Source organism: Notolepis coatsorum (genome assembly GCF_963971535.1).
Source record: "Notolepis coatsorum genome assembly, chromosome: 7".
Lineage (NCBI taxonomy): Eukaryota > Metazoa > Chordata > Actinopteri > Aulopiformes > Paralepididae > Notolepis > Notolepis coatsorum.
The window spans coordinates 143118463-143139893 of record NC_140171.1 but is presented as its reverse complement, the minus strand read 5'-3'; positions in this window follow the sequence as shown (position 1 = coordinate 143139893).

Below are 21431 nucleotides of genomic sequence, written 5' to 3'. Positions count from 1 at the left end.
ATAATATATAAATATAATAATAATATAATAATTTTCAATCAATCAATCAATCTGATCCCAGACCACCAAGGGTACAGAGTAGGGGAGACACATCACAGAAGGTTCAGGGAGGATCTGATCCCAGACCACCAAGGGTACAGAGTAGGGGAGACACATCACAGAAGGTTCAGGGGGGGATCTGATCCCAGACCACCAAGGGTACAGAGTAGGGGAGACACATCACAGAAGGTTCAGGGGGGGATCTGATCCCAGACCACCAAGGGTACAGAGTAGGGGAGACACATCACAGAAGGTTCAGGGGGGGATCTGATCCCAGACCACCAAGGGTACAGAGTAGGGGAGACACATCACAGAAGGTTCAGGGGGGATCTAAATATAAGTATAAGTCTTTATTTGTCATCAGATTAACACACACATGGGCGACCCACAGGAACACACACACACATGCACTGAGCCAATGAAGTTCAAGTTCAAGTTCAAGTTCTTTAATAGTTGTCATACAGAAGTACAGAATACTTTCATACAAAATGCTTCTTACTGTTACGCTCCAGAGACTGTGCTAGACAAGATAGTATCAAATAACATAATAACATAATATAGCATGAATTTAGAAGAAGAAAATGAGGTCACAGTTGTTCGGTATAGACATATGTACAATGTTCTGAGTTACCATATAATATACAATACACAATACTATGCAGTGTACTAATGTACAGTACTATCTAGTGCAAAGCAGAAATGGGATGAGGTACAATTTTAGGTACAATTTACAGTAAGGTGTACGAGTTGTAGTGCAATCCTTCATCCATAAATATAAAGAAATGTTCTCTCCCCGTACTGGCAAGGGTTTCCCCTCCCGATAAGATAAACCCAACGGAAAAACATGCACAACAGATCACTAACACTGTCGCGTCCCTGACGAAGACGGACAGGAGCACTTGGATTGGTCCCCGGGGGCCCCCTTGGGGAGGACGACGGGATGGGTCAAACGCAGAGACTCAATTTCATCGGCGACCCCAAAATTGCATGTGTGTGTTCCTGTGTGTGCCGCCCATCGCGCTGCATGATGAATAAAGACTTCTTCAAAAGTCCAGTTTATATTATATCACAAGTGTTCCTGCAGGTCACTGATCCCAGATCAGCACTCCTACTAACCCTAACCCTACACTGGGAAGCTTTATGAACGTGAGCCCTGATCCTGGCTCGGACCACTAACCCTCCACTCACTCAGACCACCTCACCATGAAAACAAAATACTGGGGGAGGAATGTGTCTGTCTGTCTAGTGTCCAATGTCTTTTGTGTTGTTTGTGATGTCTTTATTATTTTGTTATTTAGACTTTTTACTTTTGACTTGTTATTTTAAATTTGTATTTAGTATTATTCGTCTGGGATTTATATATAACACATATTTATTATTTCTTATAGTTTTATTATTATTATTATTATTATTATTATTATTATTATTATTATTATTATTATTATTATTATTATTATTATTATTATTATTATTATTATTATTATTATTATTATTATTATTATTATTATTATTATTATTATTATTATTATTATTATTATTATTATAATAATAATATTATTATTATTATTATTATTATTATTATTATTATTATTATTATTATTATTATTATTATTATTATTATTATTATTATTATTATTATTATTATTATTATTATTATTATTATTATTATTATTATTATTATTATAATTAATAATAATTAATAATTATTATTATTATTATTATTATTATTATTATTATTATTATTATTATTATTATTATTATTATTATTATTATTATTATTATTATTATTATTATTATTATTATTATTATTATTATTATTATTATTATTATTATTATTATTATTATTATTATTATTATTATTATTATTATTATTATTATTATTATTATTATTATTATTATTATTATTATTATTATTATTGTTGGTGTGTTGTTGTTGATATTGTTGATGCTGTGTTTGTGTTTTTTAGTTTTTGTTGTTTAAAATAAAAACATTTGATACAAAAAAAAATCAAATACTTTGCAATACTGTCTTACATTATATGATATGACTTGAAAGATCCTTGAAAAGTGTTGGTATTTCAACTCAGAGGAGAGACTCCCCACCAAAGGAGCCGCAGTGCATCACAGTGTATCAACTCCGTGACATAAATCCTTGCATTAGAAATCACAGCCTTTGGGTTTTCAGAGTAGGGAGACATGTTGAAGCCTGAATGAGTCCCTTGTAACGTCATCACAGGGCTTTGGGAGAAATAAAACATTCCTGTTTCAATGGTAAAACAGATGAGAACACAGTGTGTTGTGTTCAGGGCATGTCCACACACACACACACACACACACACACACACACACACACACACACACACACACACACACACACACACACACACACACACACACACACACACACACACACACACACACACACACACACACACACACACACACACACACACACACACACACACACACACACACACACACACACACACACACACACACACACACACACACACACACTTTGGAAATTACTCAATAATCAACTAGGATGCAGTAAAAAACTTAAAACCAGATTCTCAAACATAAACATAAAAACGGACAACACGCTCATCACAGACAAGCTGGATGTAGCCAATTACTTAAACATTTTCTTCACAAACATAGCCACAACACTGGTAAACAAACTACCCTCCCACTCAGGGCTTTATGGGGTAGAACACATAGTAGCTTACTACAAAAACCTAGGGGTCCGCAAGGACGACTTCAAGCTGGAAATGGTAACAACAGATGAGGTACTCAATAAACTGAGCGCCCTCCAACCTAACAAGGCCACTGGCCATGACAACATCCCCTCCAAATTCCTCAGAGACTCAGCAGCCGCCATCACCCCAATCATCACACACATAATAAACCTCTCCATAAAACAGGGACACGTCCCCAAGGACTTCAAAATTGCGAGGGTGACCCCTCTGCACAAAAAGGGCAGCAAATTAGACCCAGGCAACTACCGCCCTGTTTCTATTCTCACCTCCATCTCGAAAGTCATGGAAAAAATAGTCTACGAACAGGTCGAAAAGTACCTAGCGGAAAAAAATCTAATCTACGCATTCCAATCTGGCTTCAGAACATCCCACTCCACTGACACATGCCTTCTCTATTTGAATGACCACATCAAACAAGAGGTGGACGCAGGCAAATACTGCGGCATGGTCATGCTGGACCTACAAAAGGCCTTTGACACGGTCAATCACTCCATTCTGATTGACAAGCTAAAAGCAATTGGTTTTGATAGTCTATCAGTGAGCTGGATGCAATCCTACCTTGAGGGGAGGGAACAGATGGTGGAGGTAAACGGTACCCTATCCCCCCCCCTCACAGTGAGCTGTGGTGTTCCACAAGGAAGCATACTAGGACCGCTACTGTTCCTAATTTATGCAAATGACATGTCGTCAGCTTGTGACTGCAACTTGTTCCTGTTTGCGGACGACTCAGCCCTGCTGGTCTCTGACAAGAACAAGTTACAGGTTGAAAAAACCCTCAGCTCGGAACTAGGCAGAATCTGCATATGGCTCGCTGATAACAAACTATCATTACACATGGGCAAAACAGAGTCCATTCTCTTCGGTTCAAATAACAAACTCAGCAAGACCGACGGCTTCTCAGTTACAGTGGGTGACAATATTGTCACAAGGAAAGATGAAATTACCTACCTGGGTTCCATCCTAGAGGCTAATCTCTCCTGTGACAAAATGGCATCCAATGTAATAAAAAAAGTCAACCAACGAACTCGATTCTTGTACCGGATCTCCTCTCTGGTAAACAAGAACACCCTGAAGACTCTGGCAGGAGCACTCATTCAGGGGTACTATGACTATGCTTGCACCTCATGGTACCAAAGCACCTCAAAGGCGCTAAAAACAAAATTACAAACATCTCAAAACAAACTGGTCAGACTACTGCTTGACCTTACTCCTAGAACCCACCTCACCCCTGCCCACTTTGACAACCTAGGATGGCTTAGAGTAGACGACAGAGTACAACAACTTGCAATGGGCCTGGTCTACAAGATACACTACACGACCAAGGTACCCATTTACATGTCAAAATACTTCCCAAAGGTCAGTGAATACCACGATCACAACACCAGAGGGAGCTCCACAAATCATGTTAAACCCAGATTCGGCTCAAATAAGGGACTAAACACGTTTCGCAATTATGCCACATCAATGTGGAACGCCCTACCCAAAGCTGTAAAGGAATGTGGATCACTACCCACTTTCAAAACCTCTCTCAAGGGACACCTACGGGAGACTGCAATTCAACACTGGCCCCTGTAAATATCCTAACCCAACCCCCTCCAATGTACAGTCATTTACCTAGTATGGTTTTGTCAATAGTTCAATGTACAATTTTGTTTGTTTGTACAGTGTCTCCTCCCCCCCCCCCCCTCAATGTACAGTATTACTTGTTTATACAGTGTGCCCCCCCGCCCCCCCCCCCCCAACCACCTCCAATGTAAATTACCCAGTATGGTTGTCAATATCCCAATGTACCCAACCCCCCCCACACAACCTCCTCCAATGTACAGTTTCTACGTCAAATGTATATACTCCCTTTTCTTGACTCCTTCTGTATCACAAACAGTACTGTATTTGCAAATCTGGTATGTCATAAATGTATAGATGTAGCAGTACTGACTATCTGTATGTCATGTATGTCATATATGTCCTGATGAATTGAAAATGGGGGACCCTGATGTAAACAAGACGAAAGTCTTTCTCTGGTCTGCATCCCCTTAACAATTGTGTGTATTGAGCTGTACTGTATTGTACCCATTCTACAATCTGTTAATAAAGTTTTCAATCAATCAATCAATCAAAACACACACACGCACACACTCACACACATACACATACACACATAGTGACATGCACTAAACGCTGTTTAGCGGCGTCTCCTGGGATTACACAGAATTACTCTAAAACTATACTCATATTCACCACGGTATAAAACGGGAATGTATGGATGAAAATATCTGTTTTTTGCATCTTGACCAGAAGAAACTCAATGACAATCGACTATATTATTAGATCCATAGTGTGTGTACATGTGTATATGTGATGTGTCCGATTCAGCACTCCACACAACCTCCGCTAAAACCTCCTCCTTCACAACCAATAACTCAACAGTAAAACAGTTTTCTATGTTCTAGTGATTTCTAGTCCCATTGTGCAGTCGTCAGGGCAACGCTGAACACACAATGCACCGATGTGATTGGCTGCCTTTATGAAATGCTCCAGCAATAACTAGTAGCATAGAGTAGTCGAGAGGCAAAATACAACTCAAAACACAATTAGCCAAGAGATTGGGAGCCTACTGAATTTACAATGAGCACCAATAACAATTGAATTCAGGTAAGAAACAAAACATTTTAAAATATTTTCCAAACGAATGATTGTAAATGATTTTCAATCATTTTGAAAATGATTAACACCCTAGGACTGTTAGGGGAAGTGTTTCAGACTTTCAGTGAGACACAGCATAGAGGAGTTCCAATTGAATATACAAAAAGAAGCAAAGCATTGAATGACGGTTATCCTATAACCCTAGTTATATGAATACTGGCTGAGCGTCTCGCTCCGCCATTATGAGATGTCATCTCATGCACCTATTGCACATGCACGTCACTTGCACGTGACCACGTCTACTCCCGTGTGTGCCTACAAGACACAGGAAGTGGTCACGTCCACGCCCTTCCAAGTCTGAATTCCATGCGTGAAAAACATCCAAGGGTCCTTCAGACAGCTCAAAACAAACTTCAGACAGCTCAAAACAAATTAATGAGAGTAGTCCTTAAGCTACCTCCACGCACTCATCTAGGGCCAACTTTCTTTAGGCAACTAAACTGGCTTCCGGTCAATAAAAGGGTAATTCACATCAAATTAGGTCTCACACACAAGATAGTTCAAAATACAGGTCCGAAATATCTATCCAATTACTTTAATCAATTCCGTGACAATCATTCATACTCCACTAGAAGGAGCAGTACGGATTTTATTCTGCCAAAATTCAACTCACTAATAGGCACAAATACGTTTTTATATTCTGCAGCACTGGAGTGGAACAAGCTTCCAGTGGCCCTGAAAAACATCGAAGAGGGGGGAAGCTTTAGACGTGCCACAAAGAAATGGCTAGCCAGTGAAGTATAGAATAGCCACGTCTAAGAAGGAGAGGGTAGGGAGTGTTTTATGGGGTTGCTATATGTTTTATTATGATGCTCTGTTTTTTATTATGATGATCTATGTTTTATTATGATGCTCTATGTTTTATTATGATGATACAAGATACAACAAGATACAAGAGTTTTATTTGTCACGGCATACAAGTATACAATGAAATGCGGGGGGTCTTGCCCGCAACGATGTGCATAATAGCTGTTACAAAGGGTCAGACTAAACCGAATATATATATTTATTGCCTGAGATCCCATGTATAATATTTGTATATCGTTTGATATCCCCTGTATATTCCTTGTACAATATGCACGGAATATCCCTTTAGTCTAGCAGGACAGACCATAATATTCATTCCTCTATTGGAAGCGATCCCATGGCGCCAGGTACCGAGTAAAGCCTTGCCCACTCGAGCTGACTTGAAAGGTACCGACGAGATATGTCTGAACATGCCCGCTTTTCGCCCACGGCTACGAGACCTAGAGGCGACAGAAATGAGATAGGCACTATTTGTCCACCGTGGATATAAATATGGCGCAAGAATACAGAACCCCGCTGGCAGCTCCTCTTCAGTTCGCCTTCAGTTCAGTCTGGTTCAGTTACTAAGTAAAGCCTTACCCACTACGCAACGTGCGGTATAACAGGGCTCGCATGCCCCAAGATAGAGCCTTGTGTTATCCTAAATACGTCTGTTTGTCGTATCGTTTTCTATTTATTAGTAAACCTTCATTACGAGTCAAAGACCACGTGGAGTGAGTAATTGTGCGTCGACATAGAGCACTTATTGCCCGAGCTAATAGTATAGTAACGTCAAGGTCAACCGTGCACTACCGCACCGGAGAAGATATCTACACCGGAGCAGCAGCAGCACCACGGAGGACTTACACCCCACCGGCAGTGCCACTCTCCGGGCAAGGATTATTCTTCTTCATTGCTTTGACCAAGCTGCTGGAACAGAGAACCGCCTACCCCACTGCTACTGTGGGATTTACACCTGCCCGTGAGACCATCACTCAAGCCTGTCTCTGTCGTAACAGAGGCTCGACGGCTCGCATCTGCGCGGAGCGCACCCTGGGATCACCACTGCTTTCCCCGCTGCCACAGGGGTGACATCGCCCCCTTGAACCCTAGACTTGCATAGAGCTTTGGCCCCCTCTGCTGGCTTACAACCAGTAGTACACCCTTTCCCAGAATAACCAGATCTAATTACCTTAATATTCACTATTGATTTGACTGCACATTCTTTGCCTTATAAGCGCAATCTAAGTACTGTAAACAATCCCTTTTATGTAATAAATATTCTAACCGAGTATTTTGTGTGGAAAACCTGTTATTGTGCGAGTGTCGTCATCTAGAATACCTTTGTACGGTGTTGGTCAGTAATGTACAAGTCGGTAGTGATTAATGATATCAGTACTGATTAATACAGTCAGGGAATTGTACCCCTCAGTTAAAATTGGTCCTTCGATAGCCGAGATAATAATTAGCGTAATATTAATATAATATTAATATGGAATTGGCCGATGACGAACACTCCACAAACGGTTCTCCTAAGCTAGATCGCCCGCAGCGCAGACGACAGCCACCTCCCTACCTAGAGGCATACTCTGTCAGTCCAATACCTAGCTTTAAAGGGAAGTTAAACGCCGAAAAAGTAAAAAGTAAAATTATGTCTGACCCTAACAACCAGGTTACCCCGACCACAGAGGCCCTAGTGGGTGCTAATGTAACTGACCAAGCTCACGGTGGGGACCAGGAGGGAACTGACACGACTTTACCCCCAGACACTACCCAAGAAGTAGTCCCCGACCAGCCCCGGGAGGAAGACAACCCTAAAGAGACGCGCACCCAGGAGACGGATCTCCGCGGTACGCAACCGGAGAACGGATCTCCAACCAGTACTGCCGGGAGCCGATCGCCCCGAACGGCGTCTTCCCCCAGCGAGGCGGACAAGATGCTGGCGCAGGCACTCATCGCCACCCTGGCAGCCTCCACCGAACGCGATCGACTTCAAGCGCAACAGACGTGCGAGCGCGAACATTATGCAGGCGAGCGAGAGCGCTTCCAGGCGCAACAAAGGAGCGAAGACGACCGAATAAGGCTGGAGACCAGACGCCTCCAGACAGAAGAGAACATCGAGCGAAGCCGCGCCGACGTCGCAAATGCATAGCTCCACGCCGCCCATGCCAGCGCCAATGCCCAGCGCGACGTCGCCAACGCACAGCGCGACGCTGCCCAGACCAGCGCCAATGCGCAGCGCGACATCGCCAATGCCCAGCGCGAAGCCGCGCGCGACGCAGCCCATGCCCGGCGCGAGGCAGAGCGCGACCGGATGCAGGCGGAGCTGATGGACAAACTGGTTGCCATGGCGACACCCCCTCACTCCGCACGGAGCTCTCAGAGGTCGTCAAGACATGGGTCTAGGACACATTCCCCTACCCGACGAAGCGACCCGGGACCCCGCCTACAGGAGGATCCTGTCCACGTCTCCGAACCCCGCCTACAGGAGGAGCCTGTCCACGTCTCCGAACCCCCTCCCCAGCCGGTCCATACGAGACCCAGCAACCGGGTAACGGAACCGGACCACGCCGAGAGACTGAGCAGACGACTCCAGGTCCTAGCAGAGGAAGAGGAGGAGGAAGAGGAGGGGTGTCAAGCCGACCAGCAGCAACGTGCTCTGGCCCAGGAGGCCCAGTACAGCCCCGACCCGCAGCCACGTACTCAGGACCAGGAGGTCCAGTACAGCCCAGAAGTCAGCCCCGAGGCCCTGCGCTACAAACCCCCGACTCAACTCACGGGTGAGTTTGACGCACCGCCAGCCCCGAGGAACAGCACCTGGGTACCCGACCTTCGGTACCCACCAAGTACCAGCCCAAGACGACACGCCAGAGGAGACTCGCCTAGGAGGCCTCTCCCCCAACGCTCACCGATGTATCAGTCACCCACAGCGTCATACATTGCCACGCCGTCAATCCCAGACTTCGTCTATGAGAATCGAGCACAGTACACGGAGCTCCGGATGTGCCTAGAGACAATGATGGTGGATGTCGCTGATGAACGCCACAAGTATGCAATATTACTGAAGCACCTGAAAGTACCGCGAGCGCACAATATAGCGCTGGCCTACGCCTCCTCTTCGACACCATACACAGCGGCCCTTGCAGCGCTGGACCAGAGATATGGACGTATATGGGATTACGTGATAGAAGAGATAAGGCATATTGACCGCCTACCCCCAGCCACAGACAATCGAGCACTGGACGACCTGTCCATCAGAGTGCAGTCCCTGGTAGGGATGCTGGGAGCGCAGAGGGAAAAGGGTAGGCATGAACTATACGCCAACTCAAATGTAGAGAGGATCTTGGAGAAGCTACCGCCCGCCCGACAGGAGCGCTTTAGGCGGCAGAGAGACCACCGAGACCCTAATGGCCCCGAACCGAACCTCCTCGATCTAGCCGACTTCCTAGCGAGAGAAGTCAGCAGCTTACGGCTAGATACATTCGGACGGAGCACCCCTGGCTCCAGAGAAGGAACCAGGAGACTAAATGATGGAAGAAGATCGGTGACTGTCATGCACCAATCAGAGTCAGTACCGCAGCACTCCAACCACAACACCCCCTCGACGAAAGAGGACCAGTGGAAGATTGAGTGCCAGTACTGTGGGGGAGAACATCGGCTCCACCAGTGCGAGGATTTCAAGAAGCTGACCACGGATGATGTGAGCCAGTGGGTCAAGGACCACCGCCGCTGCTTCCGCTGCGCGCGCAGCCACCTAGCAGCTGAGTGCCACCTGAAGAAAAAGTGCAGCAGGTGCGGTGGCACCCACCTGGAGGTCCTGCACGACATCAACAAGCGTCACCCAGGACAACAGAGTGGGCCCGTCGCGGTCATGTACCACGCCGAGGCGGTGGCACCAGAACCAAAGTTCCACCAGACCGCTCCCTACTGTACCTACTGCGACGGCGGACACTGGCTGGCACAGTGCGCCGAATATAAGACACTGAACCCCGTCCAAGTGAACCAGTGGCGCCAGGCGGCCCAGGCGGGCGCCGTTTACCGCGCAGCACGGTGCGGAGCCCACCAGAAGGTCCAAGACAACCAACCAGCAGGAGTGCTCCACATTGACCAGCACAGCGGGACCCCCCGGGTGCTCCTCAAAGTGGTCAGAGTGCTCCTGAGCCACGGGGACAAAGTCATGGACACTTACGCCGTCCTTGATGACGGGTCAGAGAAGACCCTTCTGCTCGCGTCCGCTGCGGCCCAGCTGGGACTGCGGGGGAGCGAGAACCAAATGACGATTCGGACAATAAGAAGAGATTTAAAGACGATAAAGGGCGAGAATGTCTCCTTCACTATCGCAGCAAGCGGGCAGCCAGAGCGACGGTACAAGATAACAAATGCTTTCACCAGCCAAGAAATAGGACTATCACAGTACACCTACCCCATCCCACAGCTGATGGATAAGTGTGCGCACCTGCGTCAACTACCTATCCCGCTCATAGACGGCGCCACTCCGACCCTGCTGATAGGCTCCGACCATGCAGACCTCATCGTCCCGATAGACCGGGTCCATACCGGAACCCGAGGCTGTCCTGCAGCAGTCGAGACCCGCCTAGGATGGACATTGCAAGGCCCCCTCGCTAAATCTCTCAACCGAACAGCAGCCACTAGTTGCCTCCACTCCAGAGAGACAGAAGAAGACACCGGCCTCTCACCCATACAGCAGAGGCTATTGACATTAAGCGAGAGGCCCGTGAGAGAACCGTGGGTACCAGAGGGAGTTCGGAACTCCACCCCGCTCAGCTGCGCTTCAGACGTAGCTGACCTCGAACCCAGCACCCCAAGCGACTCCTTGACGGGGCGGCCGGGACCGGCCCCTCCTCACACGGGGTACAGAGCGAACAAGAGAAACAGACGGAGGAGGAGAAAGCACAGCCAAGCCAAGATCAAAGCAGTCTCAGGCCCGCTCCCTCCTAAGCCCCCCTTCCTCCCGTCCAGCCGTCATGACCATAGACCAGTCACCACCCCGAGCTGCGTGGCCGGCCGGCTGCGTAAACAAAGTGACCACTGGTGCCGACGGAAAGGTCAGAGTGGCAGAAGTGCTCGGCCAAGGGCGGATCTACAACCGACCCGTGGCGAGGCTGATAGAGTCGCCAAGGCTCCCCGACTTGCCTAATGACGACCATGACCCCTGACTTTGTGAACTGCCCGACCCCTCACAGACATTGAGTAGTGGACAGTGCGGTTGATCTGCCCCTGCTTAGCTAATTAGGTGGGACTAATTAGGGGGCGGCTGTTACAAAGGGTCAGACTAAACCGAATATATATATTTATTGCCTGAGATCCCATGTATAATATTTGTATATCGTTTTATATCCCCTGTATATTCCTTGTACAATATGCACGGAATATCCCTTTAGTCTAGCAGGACAGACCATAATATTCATTCCTCTATTGGAAGCGATCCCATGGCGCCAGGTACCGAGTAAAGCCTTGCCCACTCGAGCTGACTTGAAAGGTACCGACGAGATATGTCTGAACATGCCCGCTTTTCGCCCACGGCTACGAGACCTAGAGGCGACAGAAATGAGATAGGCACTATTTGTCCACCGTGGATATAAATATGGCGCAAGAATACAGAACCCCGCTGGCAGCTCCTCTTCAGTTCGCCTTCAGTTCAGTCTGGTTCAGTTACTAAGTAAAGCCTTACCCACTACGCAACGTGCGGTATAACAGGGCTTGCATGCCCCAAGATAGAGCCTCGTGTTATCCTAAATACGTCTGTTTGTCGTATCGTTTTCTATTTATTAGTAAACCTTCATTACGAGTCAAAGACCACGTGGAGTGAGTAATTGTGCGTCGACATAGAGCACTTATTGCCCGAGCTAATAGTATAGTAACGTCAAGGTCAACCGTGCACTACCGCACCGGAGAAGATATCTACACCGGAGCAGCAGCAGCACCACGGAGGACTTACACCCCACCGGCAGTGCCACTCTCTGGGCAAGGATTATTCTTCTTCATTGCTTTGACCAAGCTGCTGGAACAGAGAACCGCCTACCCCACTGCTACTGTGGGATTTACACCTGCCCGTGAGACCATCACTCAAGCCTGTCTCTGTCGTAACAGAGGCTCGACGGCTCGCATCTGCGCGGAGCGCACCCTGGGATCACCACTGCTTTCCCCGCTGCCACAGGGGTGACATCGCCCCCTTGAACCCTAGACTTGCATAGAGCTTTGGCCCCCTCTGCTGGCTTACAACCAGTAGTACACCCTTTCCCAGAATAACCAGATCTAATTACCTTAATATTCACTATTGATTTGACTGCACATTCTTTGCCTTATAAGCGCAATCTAAGTACTGTAAACAATCCCTTTTATGTAATAAATATTCTAACCGAGTATTTTGTGTGGAAAACCTGTTATTGTGCGAGTGTCGTCATCTAGAATACCTTTGTACGGTGTTGGTCAGTAATGTACAAGTCGGTAGTGATTAATGATATCAGTACTGATTAATACAGTCAGGGAATTGTACCCCTCAGTTACAATAGTAATATATAATAAGAATCCAATAGAACGCCATTGTGCAATAACAAGTAACAAAGTAGGGCATATCGGTATCTGTACATGAGTTATTTACAGAGCATGGTAGGACATGCTAGGTCCTGTGGTAGTGCAATACACTGTTAGCTACGGATGAGGCACTGGGTCTTTATGTACACTGCTATACAATGCTATATTTTACAATCTCAAGCTATACTATACTATTCTTAAAGTGACCTTTCCTTCTGTAAAGTGACCATAAGTGTGAGCGTGTGCAGCATGAGTGTGTGTGTGCTCATGTTAAAGTGGCTGCTAGTGTGTGAGCGTGTACAGTGTGTGTGTTGTGTGTGTGCTCATGTGTGCTTGTGCGTGGAGAGTTCAGTGTTCAAGGCTCTGATGGCCTGGGGGAAGAAGCTGAGCCGAAGTCTCTCTGTCCTAGCAGCTGGTGTTCGCAGGCGTCTGCCTGACCTGAGCAGCATGAACAGGCTGTTGTTGGGGTGGTGAGGGTCTTTCATTATCCTGCAGGCTCTGGATTTGCACCTCTTGTTGTATAGGACCTGCAGGGTTGGTAGTGCAATACCCGTGGTACGCTCGGCTGAGCGCACCACTCTCTGTAGGGCCTTCTTGTCCTGTGCCGTGCTGTTTCCATACCAGCCAGTGATGTTTCCAGTCAAGATTCTCTCTACAGCTCCGGAGTAGAAGGACTGGAGTATCTTCCCAGATACTCTGAACTTCCTTAACTGTCTCAGGTGGTAGAAGCGCTGCTTTGCATTTTTTACGACTGAGTCTATGTGTGTTGTCCATGTCAGGTCCTCTGAGATGTGGACCCCCAGGTACTTGAAGCTGCTCACCTTGTCCACGGTAGCCCCGTTTATCCTCAGTGGTGTGTGTGTCTCTTGCTGTCTCCTCCTATAATCCACGATCAGCTCCTTGGTTTTACCAATGTTCAGGAGCAGGCTGTTGTCCTGGCACCAGCGTTCCAGTACCTCGACCTCCTCCCGGTAGGCCTTCTCGTCGTTGTCCGAGATCAGCCCCACCACCACCGTGTCGTCCGCAAACTTCACTATGGAGTTGGAGCTGAACTTGGCCACACAATCGTGTGTGTAGAGTGAGTACAGCAGGGGGCTTAGAACACAGCCCTGGGGGGACCCGATGCTCAGGGTGATGGTGTTGGAAGTCTGACCCCCCACCCTGACCGCCTGGGGTCTTTCACTCAGAAAGTCCAGTACCCAGGCGCTCAGGGCGGAGCTCAGACCCAGCTCGATCAGCTTGTCCACCAGTCTGGTGGGGACTATGGTGTTGAACGCTGAGCTGTAGTCAATGAACAACAGTCTCACATAGCCCCCCTTCTGACAGTCAAGGTGGGAGAGGGTGCTGTGCAGTACCTGGGAGACCGCGTCGTCAGTGGACCTGTTTGTCCTGTATGCAAATTGCATAGGGTCCATATCACTGGGGAGGGAGGCACAAATGTGGTCCTTGACCAGCCTCTCAAAACATTTCATGACCACAGAGGTGAGTGCCACCGGTCTGTAGTCATTTGGACATGGTGGGGAGGGTTTCTTCGGTACAGGGATGATGGTAGACATCTTGAAGCAGGCAGGGACCACTGACTCCGCCAGGGATTAATTAAATATGGCGGTGAACACCGGGGCAAGCTGGTTGGCACAGGACTTAAGTATGCGTCCTGTTATACCATCTGGGCCAGCAGCCTTCCTGGTGTTCACCTGCATAAATGCTCTTCTCACACTGTGTACCGTCAATGAGAGAGCGTCCCCGCCCCCCCGCGGATGCCCCCCCCCCCCCCCCCCCCCCTCCACAACAGCCGGCGCACCAGTGACGTCACTAGCCGTTGGGCTAGCAGTGCCACTGTTTGCACCAAACCGTGCGTAGAAGGTGTTGAGCTGGTCCGCAAAGTGTTCACGACTGCTAAAAACCACGCAACTGAAGCAAGCTATCGCATTGCTCATTGCATTGCGAAATGTGGAAAGCCATTCACTGATGGCGAGTATATCAAGGAGGCTTTTCTCTGTAGCTCAGATGTTTTGTTTGAAGGCTTGCCAAACAAAGAGACAATCAAATCAAGGATAAAAGATATCCCCATGTCAGCTCGAAGTGTCGAGCGACGCATCAACAAAATGTCAGAGAACAGCAAACAGCTGGATTAAAAGATGCTCCGGTGTGCAGCTTAAAGTGACCAACTACAGCCCCCAGATAACGGAGCTCAGTAAAGCAAAACAGGGCCAGGGATCTCACTGACAGCGACAGGTAGGCAGCTGTTTATTTTCCTACACATGGGGCTGCATGTTAACTTGAACGTCTCTCTCTCTCTCGCCTCTCTCTCTCCCTCTCTCTGGCCTTGCTCCGGTGGAGGGATTGAAGGAGGAGGGTGTGCTTTGTGTGTGTGTGCCATCATGTTAACGTTAGCCTCAGGGGCGGATTTAGGATTGTAGGAGATCCGGGGCTTAGCCCAGATGGGCCCCCTTTTTTTTATTTTTTATTTTTATTTTTTTTGGCAGGCAAGGGGTGGTTTGGAGGGGCTCAGGCATGACCCCCTCCACGACAGATTTCTTTTGAATTTAATTAACCTGTACGTGCAATTTCCTGCAATATAGAGCCTTCAATCTTGACCAATAAAGCTGCTCTTTTCACTATAAAACTCAGTTAACCATAACGTAGTTATGGTTAGATTTATATATTGGGGGGGGATATATCATATTTTCCATATAATCAAAAAGTGGTGGAGCAAGATTATACCTTTGCTCCCCCAAGTTCAATAGTGGGAGAGCAGAGATGCTCCGAATGCTCTTATGGCCAGGCGTCTATGATTCACTGATACAAAGTAAAATAGTGCAGTGCAATAAAATAGTTAGTAAAATAGAATAAAATAATGCAATAGTGCATTGCAATAAAAGTTATCATCGTATTTAATCGGGAGGCCGGTAAGGAGTGCATTACAGTAGTCGAGTTGGCTTGAGATAAAGGCATGGATCTGGTTTTCAGCGTCCTTTTGATTTATAAATGGCCGTACTTTAGCTATGTTTCTAAGGTGGAAGAATTAAGTTTTTGTCAACTTGTTGATTGTGATTTAAAGCTTAGGTCTGAGTCTACCATAACACCAAGACTTAACTCACTCAAATACAGTTAGCAGCTGGATAGACCACAGATGGAAATTAGCTTCTGCTAAATCTGGTGCAAACATATTTTCATGTAACAATGATGAATTGTAAAAAAAATTTTTTATTTTTTTTTAAATAGATTCGGGGCTTTTCAGAATACATCCGGGGCTTGAGCCCAGGTAGCCACCCCCTAGCTCCGCCCCTGGTTAGCCTCAGTTAAACCTTGCGACGACTGAGCTGTGTTCTGTGTTCTGAGCTGTGTTCTGTGTTCTAAGCTGTGTTCTGTGTTCTGATCGGTGTTCTGGTCATGTGACACTACACATATTTAATTGAGACCCTTTATTGTTTCAATTTAGCTGGAAATACATTGATACATCATTCAGTAACATTTTCAGAGCCTTATAACAAAAACATTATTACGGTCACCATTGTGACCAGTGGGATTAATCAACAAATTGTATTCTTTATTTTTCTATTTTATTTTAACATTGCACATGTTAAAAGGGAGAGGGCAACGCCATTTCTTTTTACTCAAAATGTGAGTATTACCAAGTCAACTTGTGTTCTTAAAACAATGACAATAACATAGTTTTATTAGGTTGAAATAATGTGGTTGTGTACTTATTTTTCTGTTAACTTATTATGGATTGAAAACTGAAAACCTTAATGCACAGTAACTGAACTCAATTTTTTTAAGTTCTGGTAACTTATATATATATTTTTTTACAGTGTAGTCTTGTGATCAATCGAAACTTCTTTACACGTTATACCTCACATTCACCCATTCATTCACACATTGTGGTGTTCTCCATTAGGCCTGTAGGTGGAGCTACGACACAGCATTGATTGATTGATTGATTGAAAACTTTATTAACAGATTGCAGAATGGGTACAGTACAGTACAGCTCAATACATACAATTTGTAAGGGGATGCAGACCAGAGAAAGACTTTCGTCTTGTTTAACGTACAGTACAGCACACGTACAGTACACACACCGATGGTGGAGGCAGCCCACGTGGCATTTTGGATGTGTCCAAAAATGAATGGGCAAATGTGAGTGAAATGGTCGCACTGTATGCAGCTGTTTGTCTGCATTGCATCCCCCCCCCCCCCAACTCAGATTTAGGGTTGATACAACCATCATAATAATATTGTTAATAATAACAATAACAATAATGATGTAATAATGTAAAAATTATCATTAAAAATACCTGATTATGAGAAAAAGAATTACGATGCATGGAATATTGTTGATATGGCACACTAGTTACAACTATATTTCAAACTGGCACTTCATGTCAAAAAGGTTGCTGACCCCTGGTCTATAGTCTGGTAGGAAAATGAACAAGAAAACTATGAAAGAAATCCACTTTTATAGCTTAAACTGTTGTTAAAAACACGGTGGCACAGACCGCACAGTGGTTAGCAATGCTACCTCACAGCAAGAAGGCCCTGGGTTTGAACCCCAGCAGGGGGCCTTTCTGTGTGGAGTTAGCATGTTCTCCCTGTGTTCGCGTGGGTTTCCTCTGGGTACTCCGGTTTCCTCCCACACCATAAAGACATGCATGTGTAACGGTTCTCAATTGATCAGAGATTGAAGAGTCGGAACTTCTTTCGACCGTTTATTGCCTATAAAAGACATGAAATAAAACAGCTGTAGTGTTTTTCCTGGTCACTGCACATCTTGTAGACCTCAGCAGACGGGTACAAAACTGCTCTTTTTATAATGTCTCAATGACACAGTATTTATAAAAGTACATGTATTTTACATTCTCATAACAATTAAAATAACAAACCCACTACTTTCCAATACAATATACCACGACACAGTACCATAGCCTTCTTGCAGGTAATTAAACCAAATTGGTAAACTTGCACGACCTGCTGGACATAGCAGGAAATGCAACAAAATACGTGAACAAAAATATAACATGTTTGCACTATGTATGATTGATTGATTGATTGAAAACTTTATTAACAGATTGCAGAATGGGTACAATACAGTACAGCTCAATACACACAATTGTTAAGGGGATGCAGACCAGAGAAAGACTTTCGTCTTGTTTACATCAGGGTCCCCCATTTTCAATTCATCAGGACATATATGACATACATGACATACAGATAGTCAGTACTGCTACATCTATACATTTATGACATACCAGATTTGCAAATACAGTACTGTTTGTGATACAGAAGGAGTCAAGAAAGGGGAGTATATACATTTGACGTAGAAACTGTACATTGGAGGAGGTTGGGTGGGGGGGGTTGGGTACATTGGGATATTGACAACCATACTGGGTAATTTACATTGGAGGTGGTTGGGGGGGGGGGGGGCACACTGTATAAACAAGTAAAACTGTACATTGAGGGGGGGGGAGACACTGTACAAACAAACAAAATTGTACATTGGACTATTGACAAAACCATACTAGGTAAATGACTGTACATTGGAGGGGGTTGGGTTAGGATATTTACAGGGGCCAGTGTTGAATTGCAGTCTCCCGTAGGTGTCCCTTGAGAGAGGTTTTGAAAGTGGGTAGTGATCCACATTCCTTTACAGCTTTGGGTAGGGCGTTCCACATTGATGTGGCATAATTGCGAAACGTGTTTAGTCCCTTATTTGAGCCGAATCTGGGTTTTACATGATTTGTGGAGCTCCCTCTGGTGTTGTGATCGTGGTATTCACTGACCTTTGGGAAGTATTTTGACATGTACATGGGTACCTTGGTCGTGTAGTGTATCTTGTAGACCAGGCCCATTGCAAGTTGTTGTACTCTGTCGTCTACTCTAAGCCATCCTAGGTTGTCAAAGTGGGCAGGGGTGAGGTGTGTTCTAGGAGTAAGGTCAAGCAGTAGTCTGACCAGTTTGTTTTGAGATGTTTGTAATTTTGTTTTTAGCGCCTTTGAGGTGCTTTGGTACCATGAGGTGCAAGCATAGTCGTAGTACCCCTGAATGAGTGCTCCTGCCAGAGTCTTCAGGGTATTCTTGTTTACCAGAGAGGAGATCCGGTACAAGAATCGAGTTCGTTGGTTGACTTTTTTTATTACATTGGATGCCATTTTGTCACAGGAGAGATTAGCCTCTAGGATGGAACCCAGGTAGGTAATTTCATCTTTCCTTGTGACAATATTGTCACCCACTGTAACTGAGAAGCCGTCGGTCTTGCTGAGTTTGTTATTTGAACCGAAGAGAATGGACTCTGTTTTGCCCATGTGTAATGATAGTTTGTTATCAGCGAGCCATATGCAGATTCTGCCTAGTTCCGAGCTGAGGGTTTTTTCAACCTGTAACTTGTTCTTGTCAGAGACCAGCAGGGCTGAGTCGTCCGCAAACAGGAACAAGTTGCAGTCACAAGCTGACGACATGACATTTGCATAAATTAGGAACAGTAGCAGAGCCACATACCTATAAAAGACATGAAATAAAACAGCTGTAGTGTTTTTCCTGGTCACTGCACATCTTGTAGACCTGCATGTACAACATAAAATGGTACATTAAACTTCCTTCTCGAGATTATTGTAACAAAGAAAGTATTCGCGCCATAGCCCGTTTCCCCAGTTCTAACGTTTGCAAAACGCAACACACACATAGAACCAATGCCAGCGGTCAAACCAACACAGTTATCATTACATTATGTAATACAGTGAGCGTTATGCACTATGTTATTACAGTTTAATGTTTAGACAAATTCTAACCAGAGAAAATGGTGAAATAGCGGAGCTACACTTCAATGGGGAACCTACCTCAGCAGACAGGTACAAAACTGCTGGGTAGGTACAGTATCCCCACAGGGACATGCAGCGTGATATACAATGACCTCAACACGTCACAGGTGGCTCCAAAAACAAATACGGTATGATGTTTCTCAATTTAGATAAAATTCACATGCAAACAAATATAATTTCTAACTCTGTTACACATGTTATATGAAAACTAGCTCATTAGCTAATTCTGGCACATTTACATTGATGTGGAAACTGAATATGTTGATTAATGTGCACTGTCCCTGGGTAAAATAAATAAATAAACACTCAATTCCCTGTTCCATGTTCCAGGTAGGGTTGGGGAGAGGAGAGGAGAGGGGTAGACTCTCCTCCAGCATAATCAAAACCACGGAAACTCCCTTGCATGTATCAGACGACTTATTTGTATCATCATTTTCACCAACTCTTATGCTAAACCCCAAACCATCCACTTGAGTGAGACTTTCTCCACTTTCTTTTCAGATACGGCAACCTCCACCCTCCTTTCAGCCCTCTCAACCTCCTTCAACAAGCTCTGCCCCCTCGCCAAGAAGCCTGCCAGCTGACCATTGCTCACGGATGCAGTTAGAGAAGAAAGACAGAGCCTGAGAGCTGCAGTGAGCAAGTGCACACAAAAAAAACACCTCACTGGTGACATCACGACACCACCTCTTGTCAGCATTCTCGAAAACCATTACTACTGCCAAAGCCTCCTTCTTCCAACATAAGATTGAGCTAAGAACCTAAACTTTCAAACATATGTAACCTAACAATCCCACTTACGGCAGCAACAATACTTCTAAACGATATATTATTATTACCAGCATCCATACAACAGAAAAGAATCCTTCTGGCAGGCGATACAGCCGCCAAGAAGCTGATAGCTATGAGGTGGAAGGAACCTGAAAAACTCACAATGACTAATTGGTCTCTGACACTACTGGATGTTATCTAAATGTATATGGAAATCTCTACTGCACGTGTAACTGGGGTGGGACAGGCCAGCATTGAGCTGTGGGTCGCAACGGCCGATAAAGTAAAGGCCACAATCTAGCAGCGGAGCAGGGATGGGGTGTTGGTCCTGGGGGGTCCGGGGGTCCTGGGGTGGGAGTGGGGGAGGACATGTCCAATGTCCAATGTCTTTTGTGGTGTTTGTGATCATCCACTCTTAAGCCCTTAGACTCTGTTTATCATTCAGCCATTAGATTTATCACTGGTGATAGTTATGGTACTCACCATTGTATCCTATATAATAAGGTCGGGTGGGCCTCTCTGGCAGAGAGACGTAAGTTGCATTGCAATCTTTTTATCTATAAAGCCATAGTTAGAGATTGTCCAAATTATATTAGTTCTTTATTGGAATGGACCACTGGACCCTGTCGTACACGATCCAGTTTTTGGCTTACACTTAGAGTGCCTAGAGTTTGTACTGAACTTGGTAGATCTGCTTTTGGCTTTTTTACCCCTACATCATGGAATACCCTGCAGGAAACACTGAAACTAGACACTCTAGTGTCTATGGGTCGGTTTAGAACCTTAATGACCAATCAGGTCACCACAATATGTAATTGTTTTTAAATTATTACCTCTGTTTTAATTTTGAGCTATTTTATTCTTTTTAAAAGATTTTTTATTATTATTATTTTTTAATGTATTTTAAAATGTGCTCTTAATTATTCTGATTGTCTGATGTCTTTATATTTATGAACACACTGTGACACTTGTGTATGTAACATCTCGACGGCACTGTAAATGA